Consider the following 22,251-nt stretch of genomic DNA (forward strand, 5'->3'; position numbering starts at 1 on the left):
CCACGTGCCGCAACTACTGAAGCCTACGTGCCTAGATCCCATGCTCCACAACAAGAGAAGCCACCGCAATGAGAAGCCCGCGCACCTCAACGAAGAGTAGCCCCCGCTCACTGCAAGTACAGAAAGCCCCCGTGCAGCCAAAAAATAAATAAATAAACAAATTTATTTTTTTTTAAATGTGAGAAACTTTTTTGCCGTATATTAAGGGTTTGGCATGAGAAGGTGCCATTGCCTCTTCTTTATTCCAGTTGCTGTGTTTTTAATAAAATGCACATTTAAAAGTTTTTAATATATTTTAACCTAGGTTTTTATCTTAGAATGAATACTAATCTGCAATGAGATGCTTAGTCATTTGTTAAACTTCCTGAGCTTTATGGCTCTGTTCAGCAATATTGGTAGGATTTCTAGGGGCACAGACGAAGTGAATCTTAAATCTAAATAGGAGATCAATATAGGCAGCCCACATTTCACCACAATGCTCTCTTTGAAGAATCCATATAATAAAGTGGGGGACATAAAGCAGATCATATTTTCCCATGGGAATGTTTTTATAATTACCAGCTACTCTTTTAATCCAATCTTAGCATCTAATTATAACAATAGCATGTTTTTAAACATTACAACAACTGTGATAGAAATATCATACACACTCATTTTACCAAAGTCTCCAATGCACTATAGTTGTTCATTCATTCATCCCACAAATGCTCATTGAGTATGTACTATGTGCCAGGCACTATTCCAGGCTCTAGGGATTTGATATGGGCAAAAAACGCATGGCCCCCACCCTCATCAATATTACAGAGTAGACTAGTGGGGGAGATGACTATAAACCAAATAATCATTGCAAATTATAAATGCTAGAAAGGAAAAAAATGCAGGCATTGCCTTAAGGAGGTGGTCATTGTAGAGAGCTCTCACAGATCAGTAGTAGCTGTGGGGGGAGGTCGTTCATGGCAGAAGAGCAATGTGGAGAGACCACGACTCCCTAGAGGAACTTAGAGAAGAGCAGTGAGACTGTAGTGCTACAGAGGCTGGTAAGGTGAGCAAGGAGGCAGGGACTAGACCTGTGAGGAGTTGGAGGCCGTGTCAAAGATCTGATCATTGTCCTGGAAGAAATGAGAAGCATGGAAGAGTTTTCAGTTGATGGGGTAAAGGTGGGGTGACGTCAGATTTACAATTTGAAGAGTTTGTGGTGCGATAGTCCTATACCCTCCAGGATGAACGTTATACTAGTTCAAATGAAAGATGAGCAGGGTAAAGACAGAGGAAAGCAAGTGCCATTTGAGAGAGTTAGGAACTAAAAAAAAAAAACAAGAACTGGAGGTAGTAATGGTTTGACCATCTGGGGCAAAGGTGGAAAGGATGGTTCCAGAATTTCTGGCTGGTATATCCATGCAAATGGTAGTAGCATTCAGTTTCCTGTGAAATCTCAAAGCTGAGATATCAAATAGTCACTTGGATATACTGGTCTGTTGCTCAGATGTTTGGGCCAAAGGTAAAATCAGTGATTGGAGGGTCCTGCAAAAGAAACTGAAAACGGATGTCCATATAGGTAGGAGGGAAACCAGATAATAAGAGATCCTGGTCCCCAGGGGAGGCCAGTGCTTCAAGAAGAAGGGAGCAGTCAGAAGTGTCTGATGCTGTCAAGAAGTTATAGGAGAAAGAGCCTGATAAATGGCAGTGGGATTAGGAAGCATTATACTACAGAGAGCTGTTCGGGTGGTTGAGGAGGGTGAGGGGAGAACTAGATTGGAGTGATTTGGGGAAGAAATGAAGAGAAGTAGAGATCAGCCATTTGTGATTTTTTTTTTAAGGGCTTCAAATGCTTGGCTTTTTATTTATTTGTTTATTTATTTATTTATTTATTTATTTATATATTTATGGCTGTGTTGGGTCTTCGTTTCTGTGCGAGGACTTTCTCTAGTTGCGGCAAGCGGGGGCTACTCTTCATCGCAGTGCGCGGGCCTCTCACTATCACGGCCTCTCTTGTGGAGCACAGGCTCCAGACGCGCAGGCTCAGTAGCTGTGGCTCACGGGCCTAGCTGCTCCGTGGCATGTGGGATCTTCCCAGACCAGGGCTCGAACCCGTGTCGCCTGCATTAGCAGGCAGATTCTCAACCACTGCGCCACCAGGGAAGCCCCATTTGTGATTTTTTACCCTTGGGGAGAAGAGACCTACAGCTGGAGGAGGAGGACACAGGGAAAGTCAAGGGAACATCTTCTTAGATGGGCAAGTCTGAGCACGTTTTCTCTACTCTTAGGGCGGATAGAGAAGAGATGCCTTTGATAGTGAATGAGCATCTCTAAACAGCACGACCTGCTTGTGTATGTGAGCATCCAAATTCCATATGAATTTACAAATATGTTTTTCAGTGATTATCAGCATTAGCAGAAGCCACACATGCGTTAATCTTTTCCCCATGTGCGACCTCTACAACACTGAGGACTGTACATATGGCACGGGGGAGTTATGCTGTAGTGCTTGGTTGGTTTTGGTACAGCATCCAGCTCAGAGCCATTCAGCCTGGGTTGTGGTTATCACTTAGAGAAAAGAAATGAGGGTAGAGCATCAGTATTTTCTTTTCATTTTCTTTTGTTTTAAAATTTTGAGAATTTCCTCCACGTTCCTCTTATTGAGAACTATGCAAACACCAGTGGCTCCATGCCCTCCAAGTTTAGAAAATAGGTTTTATTTCCCATCCCCTGCAGCAGTTAACTATGTACAGCTATCATCCCTAAATGCAGCACTTTGATCCAAAGTCCATCGCCAAGTCCAGAGCAGAATCTCAGTGGTATCTGAGTGAGAGAACCAAGCGAACCCAAGTCAGCTGGAGGTCCCATAGTGTGGGGAGACTCTCAAACCTGTGGATGAGCCATCTAAGTTCAGATTTTGCCCCCCCTCAATTTCCTCGTGGCCTTGAATGCAGAGTAGAATTGGAGCAATTAGTCAAGCGCTGCCTGGATCTGCCTGGCATTACTCATTTGAAGTTCAGTCTCCTCAGGCTGTGTGTGCAGAACTTGCTGCCTTGCAGCGCTGTTCCAGTCTTGATGTCTAGAAAGCCTGTAAACACAGACTCTCCTTTTCCTACAACTGACTCTTTGCCTCAGTACACCTGCTTCAGAACCCTGCACTGTGTAGGTCAAGGGCAGGCAGTGGTAGCCTGCCTCCGAAAGCCCCCGACACTTAGGCTAAGCCTACACTTGCTGAGGCAAACCAGCCATCTGCTTAGGGGTTGAGACATGAGCCCTGCTTGGGAGGCCTGATGCCTGCAGGCCTGATGCTCTTAAAAGAGCCCCTCGCCTGTGAGCAAAGTCATCTTAAGCTGAGTCAGCTGGCAGAGTCAAAATTGCACATGGGATAAAGCTTAAAGCTGCTCACCAGATCACCCAAAAAGCAATGGCATGACCGTAAAAGCCAACTCTGGCACAAAACAATTTGCTGTAAATTGCTGAGTAAACACCAGTGGCCCACACTTGGTACAGCATCTGCCAGAAGCGTCAATTTCCAGGAGTCATTTTGCTCCCCAAATGCCATGTCCAAGAGCCAACCCACCAGATGTTGGGGCTTGCGGGGAAAGGGCAACTAAGACCCTTTCCTTCCATCCAGGTTCTGAACCAATTTGAGAATTTGAAACAAAGGAGCAAGGCAGATGGAGACTAACCCCCCACCTTTATTACTGATAAAATCGACATTGGATATTGTGTCTTACACCTGTGGGCAGGTGAGCACCCTAATACTAAACTCAGTGTCAGAAGCCTTCCCACCAGGGGGTTGAACAGGGGCAGGCTTCCCCACATAGGAGAAGAGCTTTCCTGGGAAGTAAAACAAAACCTTGCTCCCTGTGGATGGCTCTCTACCACCGGAGCCAAAGAGTAGGGCTAGATTACCCCGCCCGGTTTTCCCTCCTGTGTTTGCCGATCTAATTCCCGATTCCTGCCCCCAAGAGAAATGTGTGTGAGGAGTCAGAGAGAGACCACGAGCTCTTGGAAGCCCACCCAGATGGAAGAAAACCTCAGGAGCCAGGCAGAAATTCTCCACACAGCCCACCTTCCACCCAATAGCTCCTTCCTGAAGTAAGAGCTGAGGTCAGATATCTGCTGCAGAGATGGAAGCCATTCTTAGTCTGGTAGCTCAAAGCCCTTTTAGCAGTTGACAACCATATCGTCACAGCTTGATGTGCATTTACACAATCAGCATTTTCTGAGAGCCCTCTGTGCGCCCAGAACCGGGTCCTAAGGGGTTACCAAGAAGTATGTGGCTGATTCAGCCCTCATCCTCTTTAGAAGGTGGGTGGGAACAGTACTTATATTTCTGAAATTTAGAGAATTGTTAGTAACTCATAGACAGCATAGGAAATTAGAAGCAAACTTCCATGAGCTGAGTTTGTCTTGAGCCATAGTGACCTTTACAGAGCCTTCAGCATGATTCTGGTTTTCTAGATATTCTGTCTAAAGAAAAAAGGGTGTTTCCTTCCTCACTGTGCCCCTTTGTGTGAGTGGAAGGGGAGGGTATCTTATAATAAGACTGACAGGGGGTGGAGGGGGGAGATGACCTCACGGGCTCGAGGGCGAGCCGTTTCCCCTTGCGACCCCGTGAAGAGTGCAGTCGGCCTGGGGTGGCTCTCTGTCAGGAAGTGTATGTGTGGGAACCTGGAAGGGTGGGGCTGCCCTCCACGGGCAGGACATTACTCTTCTTCCTCTTCCTGGCCACATTTCCCACAGCAGGCATGGCCATGGCTCAGCTTCCTGTCAGGGAAAACCGTGGCTACTGAGCGTCCACCTGCTACAACCAGCAAAGTATTCCCTGCTGCTGCGAAACCTTGAGTTCACATGCAGACCCCCTGACAGTGGTACCCGGGGCCTCAGACATCAGAAGCAAAGATGGAGCCGTTCTTTGTGGGATTGAGGGGACAGGAAGCTGCTACCTCTGCAAATCTTGTTCTGGGCCAGAACCTCACAGGCGAGTGAAGTGTGCGAGTCCGGGGTGGAGAGAAGACGAAGCGATGTCATGGAACAGCTGCTGCAGCCAGGGCGGCTTTGGGGGTAAGGCAAGGAAAGGGGCTTCAGGGGAGGGTGAGGGGGTCAGGCAGCCCAGTGGGTGTGGAGACGAGGGGTGGGCATTGATTCTCCTCATCCAGCAGACTGCAAGCTGGCCACACACCCTGTGCTGGCCACAAAAGTAATGAAGGTCGCAGACTTCAAGAAGCCTGCAGTCAAGGAAGTTCATTGCTTCAGACCTTCCTTGATCAAGTCCAGGCTGGTGAGGACATGGAAGCAACCTGAGTGTCCATTGACAGATGAATGGATAAAGAAGATGTGGCACATATATACAATGCAATATTACTCAGCCATAAAAAGAAACGACATTGAGTTATTTGTAGTGAGGTGGATGGACCTAGAGTCTGTCATACAGAGTGAAGTAAGTCAGAAAGAGAAAGACAAATACCGTATGCTAACACATATATATGGAATCTAAAAAAAAAAAAAGGTTCTGAAGAACCTAGGGGCAGGACAGGAATAAAGACGCAGACGTAGAGAATGGACTTGACGACACGGGGAGGGGGAAGGGTAAGCTGGGACAAAATGAGAGAGTGGCATGGACACATATACACTACCAAATGTAAAATAGATAGCTAGTGGGAAGCAGCCGCATAGCTCAGGGGGATCAGCTCGGTGCTTTGTGACCACCTAGAGGGGTGGGATAGGGAGGGTGGGAGGGAGGGAGACGCAAGAGGGAAGAGATATGGGAACATATGTATATGTATAACTGATTCACTTTGTTATAAAGCAGAAACTAACATAACGCTGTAAAGCAATTATACTCCAATAAAGATGTTAAAAAAGAATTCCAGGCTGGTGGGGGAAGCTCGAGAGAATGCAGGCCCCCCGGCACTGTCATCGACCTAGGGGAGCCGTCATTTCAGGGCGAGCCCCGGGAATCTGTATTTTATAAGGTGTTTCTGATGCGCAGTGAGGTCTGAGGCAGCTGGTTGAGTGGGGCAGACGTCCATGGCCGCAGCAGAGGGGGACAAGCGCTGTGGTTCTGCGCCCGGGGACTGTAAGAACAGAGAAGCCATACCCATGGGAGGGTTCAGGGCTGGGGTCTGGGGAGTTTTATTTCAAGTATCCGTTGGCTCCGTTCACCTCCTTTCTCACGTATGTCTGTCTTACCTTGGTGGCTGATAACAGCAGCTGTGCGGGGTCCTCAGAGTCAGCATAAGGGCAGTTTGCTGTGCTTCTGGCCACGAGCCCTGTGTCTCCCACCATGGACTTCTCATTGGCCCACTGGGGACGGATGTCTGCAGGGATCTCATATACGTGGCAGCACTAATGATCGAGCCTCAAAGAAAAGCTCCATCTGGGGGCATTAGTAGATCCCTAGAGTCTTCAGAGCTGATCTTTTGCTTCCAGCATCACTGTGTTATCTCCACCACCTCTCCCTGAGGATGGGGCCGGGTGGCTTCTGCTCGTCCTGATAGCTCCTCTCCTGGAATCCCTACCACCCTGCATCCCCAGCCCGTCTAGTCTCCTACAACTGGACACAGAATCCCCTGAGAGCTGACTCAGGGTGAATGCACCCACCACGTTCCTGCCTCCTGACTCTGTCCCCTGATGAATTCCAAGTGTCGCTGGACCATCCTCAAGACCCCTGCTTAATCCCTCACCTCTAAGCCAGGACCAGACCCCAGGCTCAAGTAACGGGCTCCCTGCTGTCCTTCCTTGATACCGCCCCACTCCCACAGGGGGTGTCCCCAGCAGGAGGCAGGTTCAAGCTGTCTTTGTGACTCTGGGGGTCCCAGGAACTGAGAGACTATTGAAGGCTTCTTTCCTCTTTCCCCTAAAGGGCAGGTGGCATTGCTCCCTGAGCAGTTCTCCCCTGAACCCCAGCAGAGCCTGGCTCAGCCCTCGGAGGTGGAGGGCGCTGCCCACGGCAGAGGGAGCCCCCGCTCCAGTGAGGAAGTGGGAGACGCACCTCAGGGAGAACCGGGACCTGTCCTCTCAGCAAACACAGCCCCTCCATGACCGCAGACTCTGCCCCAGGTGCGTGTCTGAACCCCTCCTGAGGTCAGGGAACAGAGAGTAGAACCAGCAGCTTCGTACTCTTAGACCATTTCAAATCCCATCCTTCATTTCCGCCTTCCCTCCATCTGCCATGATACCGAAGTTTTTCTGCAGTTTGGCAAAGTCAAAATAATAAGCAAATGAGGGCAATTTTGACTAACTGAATCCGTAAAATATGTATCCCAAAACACTACTGCGTTTTAGTACACTGGAGGCTTTTTAAAAGAAATATTGTAAATGGATATGGAGGGATTTGGGGAATTTGCCCACCTCCTGCAAAAACAGCCTTGAGCTTATTAGGTAAGGTATAGCTGGGGAAGAAAAGAGTGAAGCCAGGTAATGGGTCGTTCCATCTACTCCAACTGTGTAATCCATAACAGTCATTAGGACAGAAAATAATATCAAAAGCCTCAGCCTGCCTATAATTAATTCAGGCTAAATGAATATAGCATACCTAGGGGGTTCCAGAACTTTCCACCCCTTGCCCCTCCCACAGCTTTAAGGCAATCATTGGTCTCTAACCAATGTGCACCTGGCATCTTGGCCAGGAGGGGGCATATGTGAGCAGTGTACGCTATGCCCACCCACCAGTCTGAGGCAACTCCAGCTAGCTCACCAGGAGAGAGAAAAGAATTAGGTCATCGGAATCAATTCATTTTTTAAAAGTTCTCGAGCATTGACATGATTGTGAATTTTTATTAAATTCCCTTAATCAACTTTCCTCATCCACAAAAGCTGTTATGATTCTGTGACGTGAACACCCAGACATTAGAAATACTTTTCAGAAGCAAATTCTGTTTATCTAGACGACTGGTTCTCTTTGGAAAAACAATTGTCTGATAGCTGTTCCAATTTAGGAGAGAAAATAAGCTGGAAAAAGAGAAATAGATACACAGGTACATGCCGCCCTCCACATATACAGTCATTTTTGTCTGTTTGGGTTTTTTTTTTTTTTTAATTTTATTGAAGTATAGTTGATTTACAATGTTGTGTTAATTTCTGCTGTACAACAAAGTGACTCAGTTATACATATATAGCTTCTTTTTCATATGCTTTTCCATTATGGTTTATCACAGGTACAAAGTCTTTATTTTTTATTTTTATTTTTTTTTGCGGTACGTAGGCCTCTCACTGTTGTGGCCTCTCCTGTTGTGGAGCACAGGCTCCGGACGCGCAGGCTCAGCGGCCACGGCTCACGGGCCCAGCCGCTCCGTGGCATGTGGGATCCTCCCGGACCGGGACACGAACCTGTGTCCCCTGCATTGGCAGGCGGACTCTCAACCACTGCGCCACCAGGGAAGCCCTACTACTCAGTTTTGTTTTTGCTGTTTTCTGCTTTTTCTCGGCTCATCTCCCACTCTCCCTGGGCCTCCTGGGGTTGGATCAACAACACAAGGCTGAGCGTGTGGGTGGAGGACGGGGGCAGGTGGAACCGCCCGGACCTGTCTGTCTGGGGTGTAGCACCATCGCAAGTGGATGGGATCCTCCTGACGCTGGCAGCCTGACAGGGCTGTCTACCCCTCCCGGCCGCCCAGCGGGGCTACGGCCACCTGGGGGACACATGCTGTCCACAACCATGGTGGGAGCTCTGGTCAGAGGATGGAGGAATCGCAGCTCTCCCCAAAGGGCAGAACCCAGACTTCTGTTCTCCAGAGCCAAGATGGAATTCAGACTTAGGGTAGGTTTGTGACTTTGCTATGACTGTATGAATTTCTGTTTAAAGAGTTCAGGAAGGTGATAATGAGCTTACAGGCTTTCTCCCCCTTCAAATAGAGTTGACAAATCTAGAGCCTGTTTTTCTTCTTAGGTTATTATAAATCATGGCTAACTCATGGCGGGAGGTTCATTTTCTCTTTTCCTAGTCAAAGACACAGGGATTTTCAATGATCACACAGTAAGAGATCATTATCTCCCCTTATTTTCCTTCAAAGGCTTTTATTTTAAGATGTAATCCTTGTTCTATGATATGTGTATTTGACTAGTAAGACAGAAAAGGTTCACTGGCTTTGGCAAATTGTAGTCTAAATCGTATCACTTTATTACTTCTGGTATGGGAAATGGTAAAAGCAGTTAGCTTCCGTGGATAAACAACAAGGTCCTAATGTATAGCACAGGGAACTACTGATATGTTCAATATCCTGTGATAAACCATAATGGAAAAGAATATTAAAGAAGGATGTCTATCTGTATAACTGAGTCACTTTGCTGTACAGCAGAGATCGGCACAGCACTGTAAAATCAACTATACTTCTATTTAAAAAGGTAGTTAGCTTCTGGGTTTCCCCATTAATTATATTTATTTTCTGGTACTTTTTGTTTTGAGGCAGCAATAGAACTCTTGACCAAAATGTAGCACTCCTGTTAACTTAGCTCCAAATTTCTGAAAGAAATTTGCATTGGAGTGAAAAACTTTGGAAATTCCTAACCTTATTCTGCTCTGTCTAGACCTTGGACTTCTTCTTTTTTTTTTTTTAATTTGTTTACTTTTTTTTGGCTGTGTTGGGTCTTCGTTGCTGTGCATGGGCTTTCTGTAGTTGCGGCGAGCGGGGGATGCTCTTCGTTGTGGTGCGTGGGCTTCTCATTGCAGTGGCTTCTCTTGTTGCGGAGCACGGGCTCTAGGCACCCGGGCTTCAGTAGTTGTGGCACATGGGCTTCAGTAGTTGTGGCACGTGGGCTCTAGAGCTCAGGCTCAGTAGTTATGGCGTATGGGCTTAGTTGCTCCGTGGCATGTGGGATCTTCCCGGACCAGGGATCAAACCCATGTCCCCTGCATTGACAGGCAGATTCTCAACCACTGCACCACCAGGGAAGTCCCCTAGACCTTGGACTTCTTCATGATACTTACTTAGAAGGGAACTCTTTGGTCTTGCTGATGACTGACCTATGAGAGAAGCACGGAGCTAGCAGAGGAACCAGGAGTGAGCCCAGAAGGAATCAACTCCCAGGGGTGTTCTGAGCTGGACTGCTGACCCTCAAAAGGCTTCTATCTGACCCAGAGCCCTGAGAGGTTCCCAAGCAGTAACTGCTAACAGTTCTGTCATTTCAACAAATATGTATTGGAAGCCAGTACGTGCCAGGCATTTTTCGAGATACTGACTTACTCTGGCCTCTAGCTAACCTACAGTTGAGAGGTATGAAAATCAAAAGTTGTCATTTGTTTTGTTCTGATGGTGGTTTCCAACCATATTTTTCAGGCTGATGGTATTCAAGAAGAATCAAGCCAAGGGACTACTGTGAAAATGGTGTGATAAGTTTATTCATGGCAAGATAGTCAATTCCTTATTTAACCAGATATGCAAAAGATAGAAGGCTCAGCTGTGTTCTAAACTGCCCAGAGAGTTAGTGATTATTGGTAACATCTGGCATTCAGAAAGAAGTGTGAATTATAATATTTCAAACATTGAGCGCCCAGTTGTGCTCCTAGTGTATTTATTTAACAATATTCAGAGCTTTACAAGATGACAAAATAATATGCTAACATGTGAGGGATTTCTTTTAACAGCTTTACTGAGATATAATTTACAGGCCATACAATCCACCCAATTAAAGGGTACAATCCAATGGTTTCTGTTACATTACATTACTCATTTTATAAGTTGTGGGAAAATATGTAACACAAAATTTGCTCTTTTAACCATTTTAATGTGTACAATTTAGTGGTATTAATTACATTCATAATTTTATACCACCATCACCACTGTCTACTTGCAAAACTTTTTTGTCACCCCAAACAGAAATTCTGTAACCATGAAGCAGTAACTCCCCATTCTTCCCTGTCCCAGCCTTTGGTAACCTCTAACCTACTTCTTGTCCCTAGGTGTGTCCCTATTCTAGATATTTCATATAAGTGGAATCATACAATATTTGTCCTTTCACGTCTGGCTAATTTCACTTAGCATAATGTTTTCAAGAGTCATCCACAGCATGTATCAGAACTTCATTCCTTTTTATGGCTGAAGGGATAGTATGTTTTAATTTTCTTCTGTTTTATTCTCCCTCCCATAACTATACCATAATTTCTAACTTGGTCATAGAAGAATCTTCAGATATTTTTCAGTCTACTGGTATTTTTATATTTATTTGAAGTCTGAAGAGACTCTTAGGAAGGTATTTATTTTCAGCTAGCTCTTTAAAGGCAGGGGCCATAGATTCATCTTTTTTTTTTTTTTTTTTTTTTTTTTTCCGTACGCGGGCCTCTCACTGTTGCGGCCTCTCCTGCTGCGGAGCACAGGCTCCGGACGCGCAGGCTCCGGACAGGCAGGCTCAGCGGCCATGGCTCACGGGCCCAGTCGCTCTGCGGCATGTGGGATCTTCCCGGACCAGGGCACGAACCCGTATCCCCTGCATCGGCAGGCGGACTCTCAACCACTGCGCCACCAGGGAAGCCCCCATAGATTCATCTTTTAAAAAAATTTTTTTATCCCTAATGTCTAGTCCAAGTCCTGGTCTAGAATAATTATTCAGCAAATTTATCTTGAGATGGACTGATGAATAGTTTATAAGGCTTTACTTTTAGGTACCAGGAAAGAGATTTTAAATAAAAAATAATATAACCTTTATGCTTTAGTTCTTTATTTTCTGGAGCAATGTTATTTTCTTTTGACGTAAAAATTGCTAGCTGCAATTATTTCACACTCCATAGATCACTGAATATCAAGAGTAGATGTGTTATATAATATAAATATTTAACTGTGACATGTCAAAAGTTAACTTAGGAAATCTGATAATGCCTAGTTCATACTAGTTTAGAGAATATTTGGTGGTGTGTTGTTTTGTTTTGTTTTGTTTTGAGGGTGATCTGAGTATCCCAGCTGCTAAGCAGTGTGGTGTCAATCAAGTCTTCTCAACTCATAGCTGCTCTTGGTGCTGTCTACATAGTTATTCTTTCTCAGTGCTGGGCTCAGGAACTGGGAATAGTGAAACTGAAACAGAAGCTGCTACAAGTTGGAGAAGCTCTTAGACACCTCACTGGAGTAGGGAAACTGGAGGCAAGGGTGGATGTGGGTGATTCACAGTGTTCTTTTTTTTTTTTTTTTTTTGCGGTACGCGGGCTTCTCACTGTTGTGGCCTCTCCCGTTGTGGAGCACAGGCTCCGGACGCGCAGGCTCGGCGGCCATGGCCCAGGGGCCCAGCCGCTCCGCGGCATGTGGGATCTTCCCGGACCGGGGCACGAACCTGTGTCCCCTGCATCGGGAGGTGGACTCTCAACCACTGCGCCACCATGGAAGCCCCCACAGTGTTCATCTTTAAATACAGAATGTAACTATGCTTCTGCCAGCTCTGTCCAAATAAGTAACGATGTATGTGCATGTATATATGGGCAGTCCACCATTCAGCATACTAAAATGTGCTCTCGTTGTGCTCTATTTCAAAAGTTGTGAAGGACATGAGAGAAAGGAGGAAGAATGCAAAATGAAGCCCTTGGTGAGGACTTGGAAGTAACTCATCAAAGGATACCTTTTCTGTATATGATTCCCCACCCACTTTCTCAATATCTAACCAAGAATAAACATTTGCACTTTTTTTTTTTTTTTTTTTTTTTTTGCGGTACGCGGGCCTCTCACTGATGTGGCCTCTCCTGTTGCGGAGCGCAGGCTCCAGACGCGCAGGCTTAGTGGACATGGCTCACGGGCCTATCTGCTCCGCGGCATGTGGGATCTTCCCGGACCGGGGCACAAGCCCGTGTGTCCCCTGCATCAGCAGGCAGACTCTCAACCACTGCGCCACCAGGGAAGCCCTGCACATTTAATTTTTTAAATTTATTTTATTGAAGTATAGTTGATTTACAGTGTTGTGTTAATTTCTACTGTACAGCAAAGTGATTCATTTATACATATATATACATTCTTTTTCATATTCTTTTCCATCATGGTTTATCCCAGGATCTTGAATATAGTTCCCTGTGCTCTACAGTAGGACCTTGTTGTTTATCCATTCGATATGTAATAGTTTGCATCAGCTCATCCCAAACTCCCACTCCATCCCTCTCCTCCCCTCCCCTCCTCTCCCTTGGCAACTGCAAGTCTCTGTGTTCTCTATGTCTGTGAGTCTGTTTCTGTTTCATAGATAAGTTCATTTGCATTTGCCCATTTTAAATTGCAACTAAGTGACTTGCTTTGTTGAGTGAAATCGTGCCCACTTTCGTGTGTGCACTATTTCAGAAATTCTATTCTTCAGTGAAGCTCCTGTGAACACCCAAAAACCCTGGCCGTGCTGCTCATTTGCAGCACAGCAGAGACAGCACCCACCATTCACTTTGCCTGTGATCTTCCCTCCTTATCTAGATGCTGAGCCCAGTTAGAGCTCCATGGCTTGATACTCTAAATCCACCGTGGCCAGTGTCCTATGTAGTGTAGGCACTCAATGATTATTTGATACCCGGGCCTTCAGAAACATGACTGCAAAATGTTAACAAGTAAGGAGCCTGGTTTTCATAGATGGCCCGTATAATCTATCTTGATGCCTTGTAAATCATACCAGGAACTTAAATTAGTATTGCTTTTCACATTTCAAAGGCATACAGACTACCATTGGCCTCACTATAAAATAATAATTTCTGATTGTGGGACTCTATACCCTGTGGTCGAAAAGAAACCCCTTCCTTCCTCATTTCTCGGTGACAGCCTCTAATCATCTTTGAGTAATTTTTAAGATTCTTTCTAAACCACCATTTCCTTCATTATGTCGGCTGGGGAACAGCTTCTCCTTGTATGAATGGAGTGGTTCTCATTCTTTTCCAAGCTCAACCACTCACCTAGTAAGAAAAGGTAGCTGTAAATCTCAACCAACTTTCTTTTTCAACAATTATTCTGGGAGCAAAGTCAGATGATAAAGTCAGCTCACCACCAAATATTTATTGAGGACCTGGGAGAAGTTTCAGGTAACGATTAAAGAGAATATAAGTTCTACCCAAACCTGATTCCCCAAGTGCTTTGTGATTTCCATACTTAAGGAACAGTGGGAAGAGCATCCCCAGGGCAGGCACTAGCTAGCCTGAGCAAAGGCCCAGAGGTATGAAAAGCTAGAGTATTCCTGGGGAGTGTTGAGTGTTCCAATATGGCTGCAGTGCCTGTCCAGACCCTAGAAAGCTAACTGCTAAGATAAGGAGTATCTGCTTGATTTGTAGACCATAGGGAACTATATCAAGCTTTCCTGGCAGAGAGTAACCTACATTCTGAGTTTTAGAAGAGAGCCATGTAGAGATGGCTTGAGGAAGCAAGAAATTGAATTTAGCAAGGTATATTAAAGAGGTCATTGTAAAGATTCAGCCCAAAACTATGAAACTGACAGTAAGGAGAAGAAGGATGGAAAGAAGAGACATAGACTTATAACTGATTCTGTTTTATGGCCTATGGACAAGTTACTGTGGCAGTTGTTTATTAAGCTCTATTATCTCAATGTTTGTCCCCATGGGATTTTAATTTATGGAAGTGACTGAGTGACAACACGGAGAGACTAATGCCACTAAAAGATTTTTATTACTTACATTTCCCAAGGCGGGGTGTGTGGCTGGCATGCCATGTAGGGCCACATGGGGAAGCACCAGTGTTGGTCAGGAGGCAGAAAGAAATGAGAGGAAAGCCTAGGCCAAACCCTTATTGGGGTTTCCGTGGGATTGCCCATGAAGCGCAGGGCAGGGTCCACAGTTTAGGATTGACTCGTTTGAATAATTCCAGCTGGCCTTGGAGCATAGGGGCTTCCCCTGGTTGTCTGGTACCTGGCCCTGGGGTTTTGTGTGAGAGTTACATCAGGGAGTGGTTCAGAGATCACTGGATCGCAGGGGAGGAGTAAAGAACTTCGGCTATTTGTTTGGTCCTATGATTAATGGATACTAAATAGACAAATAGAGAATCTAAGAAAATACGAGTTTGAAGATCTCTCTCTATATATCAGGACAGTTGACTAAATGCTTTATATGTATTATCTCACTTAATCCTCTCAGCGATCTGCAGTAAGTCCCAGATTGTCCCCGTTTTACACATGAAGCAACTGAAACCTAAAGGGGTTCAACAATTTACCCAAGTTCATGTAGGTAATGATTTTTCCAGCCAGATTCAATCCTACTCCACCCCCTGCTACTAACCTCTGCCCCACATAGTCTTCTCCACTCGATTATTCCTCACTCTGGGCTCAGGATGTGAGACTAGTCCTGCTGAAAAAGGAGTGGTGGAAACTTATAGAAGCTTCCCCAGAGCTTCCCCCGGGCTCACTGGACTGGGGAACAGAGGTGGAGTCATGTGGTTTACTGTCTCTCTGTAAGTCTTCCTTTTTCTACCTGCTTTTGTCAGAATAGTGTGAAGATGTATTTGCCTACTGGTGGCGCCCCATTCAGCACATTATAATAAGCAAATAAATAAAATATGTGACTTAAGCACTGTCTCCTCCCTTCCCGGAAACTGATTCTTGACTTTTGGCTTTTTTCTCTCTGATCATTTTAACGCTGGGACTTGGAAGCTCTCAGCAAACAAAGCCTTTGGCAAACTCTTTTCCCCCCTGTGTCATGAGCCAGTGATCCAAATTGCCTATGCAAGAGGCTCTGAATTCCCTGGGCTAGACTCTGAGGTTCTGCATCAGTAACTACCCCGTTTGGTCATTGTCCAGCACAGTCCCTTGGATCAGCCAACCCAGTCTGCATGAGGTCTGTCTCTTCACAGCCTCCATGGCTTAGTTTTCTAACACTTGGCTGCCTTCTCACCACCTCTCTCCACACATCTTCATGCATCATTTCCACAAGGAGCCAGCTTGGTGCTCAGCCTCTGTAGGAGGGTGTCCACAGCACACATAAATCATGCAACCACATCCAGGAAGCACCTACTTTGCACAAAGCCATGAGGGGGACACAGAGCCATGAGGGGGTTACCAAGCCATGAGTGGCCCCAGTCAGGATCTCAGGGAGCTTGTGACTGGCTTGAGAGGCAGGGTAACATGGTAGAAGATGCAAATAGCACTTCAGAAAATGGAGGCTATGTCACACAAGAGTTTAGAAGTTATTCCCCACCAAATTGGTACCACTTTGTATGTAGTTATTGCTTCACTCATCTTCGTCTTTCTACGCACTCCTGATAGTTTATCTGGGAGCTTTCACTCTTGAACTGGGCTGTGACCCATCAGAGAGAGGCATCACGAGTCTAGTTTATAAGAACCTTTGCAGAAGGAACATGGCAGCAATTCCTGTTTTCTACCCATGATTAGGCCAGTTATGTGGGAACAGTCCCTGTCCTTACATGCAGAGCTTGGCTGCATGGACTTAGCATAGCAGAGTGGGTAAATGTTTCAGCCCCAGAGTTAGACTGTCTGGCTTATATACCAGTTTTATCACTTCATAGTTATATGACTTTGAAAGTTACTTCATCTCTTTGTGCCTCATTTTCCTCAAGTGCAAAATAGGGATGATAGCAATACCTACCTTTTAGAGTTGTTATGAAAATTAAATGAGTTAGTTTTTTTTAAAAAAGCTTAAATATGGTACCTGGCACATAGTAAAAACATATTACTGTGTGGTCCTCATGACTGAGTGATTCCCACCTTTTAGAGGTTTTCTAGTTGATTCCTAGTAACTGGAGCTGTCTTATCTTTATAAGTCATCAGTTTCATTAATCTTCTCTGCTAGTAAATTTTACAAAACCAAAGTTAAAAACTTGAGCATAAGCATTTCCTCTGGAATACTGGAATTGTTGGTATTTTATTATTTCTACCTGGACATTTTAATAGCCAACAATGGCTTTGAAAAGAACCAGGAAGACACGCAGTGTCTGTCAGTCTCCATATTGGAGTTTCTGTTGTGTTTTTGTTTCCATGTGAACTTGATTTTTTTCTAAAGTTTATAAGCCTTTTGCTCCATGGTGAGATTCAGCAACAAGTTTCTGTTACAAAGAGCAATATTTGTCCTGCTTGAAAATCGACCCTGGTTTCCATTTTCTTTACAGAGAAGTTGCTCAATACTTTGTGATTCCAGAACGTGGTTTTAGCTTGATGTTTCCACAAATGTAATTTTTTCATGTTTGATCATTTTGAAAAACTATTTAAAAGCTGCAGATATAGCACATTGTCCTTTGGCTTTTGTTTTGTTTTGTTGGTGGTTTTATTTTTTGTTTGGTTGATGCCGAGTTGCCTTTAGTTGGTCTTCGTTTGAGATAAGGGGTAGAAAATATTAGGAATTCACTACAAATATAGCTCTGATCTATAGACTAGGATCCTAGACTGCAGAAAGTATTTCTTCCTTGTCGAGAAAACTGTTGATTCCCCTTTCCTTGAAATGTTAAAGTACAGGGCAGTGGTTAAGAACACAGATCTGGATAGAATCCTGGCTCTTGTGCTTCCACTTGTGTCACTTTGGACTTGTTGCATAGCTTGCCTAAGCCTCAAATTGCCCAGCTTTGAAATTGGGACAACTGAATTCTTGTAAGGGCCGGATGAGACCTTGTAATTCTTGTAAGGATCACCAAGTGCTCATGGCAGCGCTGAACAAACACAAGCTCGCCAACATCCATGACGGCTGTTTTTTTTTTTTTTTTTTTTTTTTTTTTTTCTTTTTGCGGTATGCGGGCCTCTCACTGTTGTGGCCTCTCCCGTTGCGGAGCACAGGCTCCGGATGCGCAGGCCCAGCGGCCATGGCTCACGGGCCCAGCCGCTCCGCGGCATATGGGATCCTCCCAGACCGGGGCACGAACCCGTATCCCCTGCATCGGCAGGCGGACTCTCAACCACTGCGCCACCAGGGAGGCCCCATGACGGCTGTTTTGCAGAGGTCCGACCTGAGAGTTTTTATGAGGAACTCTACCTGGCTCTTGAAGTTTTCTTGAAAACAAAATGTGCCCCTCTTGAATGGAGGAGATTTCGTGTGAAAATATCTGTAAAGTAACCAAGGGTGCTTACTGAAATCACTCTAGAAGGGGGGAGGAACCATTAAAAAAAAGAATTCAAATTTAGAAGCTTCACCTTCGAAAAAGGTTAATTTATCATTTTCTTGACCACTTTCACAGCCAGTCAAATGAACCTGGGGTACCCTTTATGTAAGTTATGCAGAGAGTACAGAAAACAGGTATTAGCCTAAAATAGTGTCCAAAGCCTCGGCTATATATCAAGATTATGATGAGGGAGAATTCAGATCACAGAGAATATTTTAGAATGTCTTCCCTCTGTAAATATTTTTTAAAGCCCATATATCTTTAAAATTATTTCTTTGATAGCTTAAGTTGAAAGTCTAGGGAGTCTGGCAGTGGAATTCATGCTAAAACCAGGAGACCGAAGGTGATGCCGCTGGCGGTGATCGCTCTGTGTGGAAGATTTCTCCCCCCGCTCCCCAAAGCCCTGAGCCACTTTAAGGCCTGCGGTGATGGCAGGCTGCCAGCTCCGGGGGAAAAAAAACCCTGCAGTTTTCATTTGAAATCAGAGGATGACATTTAGACACTTCTTAATCTTGCAGCAAACACTTCAACTATCTAGTTACACACACACATCACACGAATGCACACATGCCTATCCTTCTTCGGGCAGCACCAGTGCTGGGTCCAGGGTCTGTTTTCTTCAGTTCCATCTCACTGTGTGGGTGTTTCTGAACAACAGCATCTCTATCCAAAATGCATGAAAGGAATCTTTAGCCAACCAGGATTTGAAAAATGAATCACTGATTCATGAGCATCATTTTACAAGTGCTTTTTTAAGTCCAGGAATACAAGAAATCATCTGTGCAAAGGACAGAGGTCTCAAGGTAAGTACTCTTAATGTGTTGAGACGGAGTCCCCGAGTGGTGTTATGGTGGTGTCAGAAATCAAACATGAAAGCTGTTACAGAAGTGACTGTCTCTTTACTTGCGATCTGTAAAACAGAAGCCTTTGTTGTATTTCCAAGAGTAAAATTACTTTTGAACTACCAAGAAAATATGCAAAAATTATGCTATGGCCAATGAAAAATTTTTTGGTGTTGATTATTTTGGTGGGTTCCAATTATATAGGTGTGTGTGTATATATACATGTAGTGCTAAATTTTGCTAAAGATTGTTCGGAAACCATATGTTATTATCAAAAGTACTTTTTTGTTTGTTTGTTTGTTATTTTGGCCCTGCCGCACGGCATGCGGGATATTAGTTTCCCCACCAGGGATTGAACCCAGGCCCCCTGCAGAGGAAGCGTGGAGTCCTAACCACTGGACCGCCAGGGAAGTCCCTGGAAGTATTGAATACTTTTAAATATATGAATACTTTTAAGCATTTAAAATTTTCTCCAGGAGCTGAAACAGAGTATATGTGATGATTTGATTCTGATAGAGTAAGTATCATTACAATTTGTCAACTCTCAAGCTTAAAAAAAATGGATACAATAGTATATTTTTGACGACTTAGGCCACAGAACAATTTGTCATGCCTTAGGCAATGGAGACAGAACTGATCTTGGAGTCAAGCCTACAGCTCTCTAGCTGTGTGCCTTGGGCAGGTTATTTGAGTACTGTCTCTGTGTCCTCAGAATCTTTGAGGGTGTGCTGAGCTTAGGGCCCCAGCCCTTGAGGGAGTGAATCCTGGGTGGGCAGGGGACAAGGGGAGGGGAGTGGGGAGATTTCAGGACACTCAACTGGGATGTGAATCAGGGCGCCTGGGGATGGGGTGGTGGCACCAGTGTGGTCCAGGACAAGCTTCTCCTATTTCAGAATCTTGCTCAAGGCTGGCCCAGGAAGGGAGGAGCCTTCTGTAGGAGTTCTGCTTGGTCATTTAGGATTCAGATGACCCCAGCGGAGGTCGTCAGCATTTTGAGTACCGGTGGAGGCGACTGTGGCTTCTCCAACCCTTGAAACATCTGTTTACTCTGGCTGGACTCTCTGGGGGCAGATTGACGCAGACAGCTCCCACCCTGCAAAGGGAAAATGCAGTGTTTTGTTTCCTAATACCAAAGCTGCTTTTTTAGGGTGAAGAGTCCAAAATGTCACCACATCATTATCTGCTCAGGAAAGTAGTTCGAGTCCCTTTTAACAGACCTGGAGAATCTACTTCTTATGAACTTCTAAAGACATTTTGTTCTTCTGGTGGGCTGCTGCTGGGTTTTTTTTATTTTTTATTTTTATTTTATGTTTATATTTCAGCTAAAGAGCAAATGTTGGCAGATCAATTGTGTTATATCCGTTTTGAAAGATAGTTGTTAGTTCAGGAAGTTGTTGTGTTAATGATTTGACTCCCTAACCTGACTGTATATTATGCAAATGAGATACAGAGGAAAACCTCACCTATTCCAGCTAATTGAAATATTCCATTTTAGTATTTCCAAATACATATGTAAGAAAACAGAGTATGCTCACGGAAAAATATGTTGGGAGCCTTTAAGGAGTTGATAAGACTAATTTATAATGAACACAATATGGGGAAATGTAACAAAATCCAATTACTCCAAGCCAGGCAACACAGAAAGTTCTAGAGCTCCTCATTTATCCCTCTATGACAGTTGTGCAGATTGTGTGTTTGCACAAGGACAGGATTGTGTACAAGTCTTGAGTTCACCTCTCACTTTAAAAGAGGCTAAGTGGCTTCATGATAAGTGCTCATATCTATAGATGATTTGGAAAACAGGTTAATCCAATTACAATTGTTAAGCTCAGTCTCTGAAACAAAATTTAAGTTCTTTTTTTCAGGGAGAGTCTTATCATGTATACAATTTGTGAGCTTAACATTTATCTTCTTTGCACGGCTAGTACATATAAAGGCAAATTTCAAAGTAACATCAGATGATAGTGATTGTATTCATCGCCTTTACATCTCCTTTTAATTTCTTCTCTTTGCTCGTATGTCCTTCACGACTAAAGTGTAACTGTCCTTAAAACTGGAGAAATTTGACTATATTCTGTGGATTGGCCCTATGTCACTGTCCTGGTTTTGTTACCATGCTACAGTTATGCAAGATGTTGGCGTTGAGGGAAACTGAGTGAAGGGTACAGGAGACCTCCTTGTACTTTTTTTTTTTTTTACAACTTCTTATGGATTTATACTTATTTCAAAATTTTGAAAAATTGTAACTGTTCTCTAGAACATTTATCTGAGGTCTCTAGTGCCTAAGCAGGTAGTTCAATAAGATACTTTTGTTCAGTATGTGACTTCCATGTATTAAGTCCTGTAAGGTGTTTGTGGGTAACAGATAATTGCCTTGTAAATGTAGATGCTCCATAAATGCTTCTTGAGGTCCATGGTGTCTAAATCACCTTGCTAAGCCTCAGAACACCCCAGGATGGCACGAAAATGAAGCAATTTTAAATGTGGCAAGTTTAAATGATCATCAAATAATGTCCCTACTTTCTAAAGAGTTCACTCTGCTAGGAATCTTAATAAAAGGCAATGGATCCTCTCAGCTAAACAAATAAACACAAAATTTTCCTTTTGATTTTTAATGCAAACAAAAGAAAACTTTGAAATTGTCTAATCATCCCCTTCTGAGAATAAATACTGGCAATTATCCATGACCCCTGCTTGTTGCTAACTCCTGCTATGTTTAGGATTCAAAGAGCCAAATTTCAGGTCACATGTTTTGGTAAATAGCTCAGGGTGACAATAATATTTACTATTGGCAGTAAGCAGGTTGGTATTGTTTCAGATTGGTGACGTGTGGGGGTCGGGGGAGAGAGTCAGAAGCAAGTTCCAATATCATAGTGAATCACGGTATAACGTGCCTGCCAGCAAGAAGCTTTCAGATGTCTCAGCTACATTAGGAGGAGGACAGCATTCGCTACCTGTGCTCAGGGCTGCTCGAGCAAGCCGACCAGCCTCCTTCTGACGCTCCCATTATAGGGCAGCTGGTATCCACCATTTATTGGGACGATGCCAAGTGAGGAGAGCAGGGGCCTCATCCTGGCTCAGTCACTCACTAGGTCATTGATTCTTTTTTTTTTTTTTTTTTTTTGACCATGCCGCGCAGCATGCAGGATCTTAGTTCCCCAACCAGGGATTGAACCCGGGCCCCCTGCATTGGGAGCGCGGAGTCTTAACCACTGGACTGGCAGGGAAGTCCCTTTTTTAAAGTTTTATATTGAAGTAGAGTTGATTTACAATGTTGTGTTAGTTTCTGGTGTAGATCATTGATTCTTAAAGCATGTTCCCAAGACCAGCAGCATCAACACCATCTGGGGACTTGTTAGAAATTCTCAAGCCCTACCCCAGACCCACAGAATCAGAGATTCTGGTGGTGGGACCAGCGATCTTTGTTTCACTGGGCT

At 44.5% G+C, this 22,251-nt stretch overlaps 1 protein-coding gene across 3 annotated transcripts in view; it reads left to right on the plus strand.

Annotated features, from left to right (window-relative positions):
• The window catches only part of PLEKHG1 (pleckstrin homology and RhoGEF domain containing G1), a 232,287-nt gene that overhangs the window by 91,645 nt on the left and 118,391 nt on the right, over positions 1 to 22,251 (plus strand). The window contains exon 1 of one of the 3 annotated variants that reach the window (XM_081251049.1): positions 5,017 to 5,046. The exons of the other annotated variants lie outside the window; for them this stretch is intronic. The gene's annotated coding sequence lies outside the window, so the exon portion shown is untranslated. Of the gene's footprint in view, positions 1 to 5,016; positions 5,047 to 22,251 lie in introns of those variants that run through there. 3 annotated transcript variants of the gene reach the window in all.

This window comes from Mesoplodon bidens, assembly GCF_964165515.1.
Source record: "Mesoplodon bidens genome assembly, chromosome: 12".
NCBI classification, from domain to species: Eukaryota; Metazoa; Chordata; class Mammalia; order Artiodactyla; family Ziphiidae; genus Mesoplodon; species Mesoplodon bidens.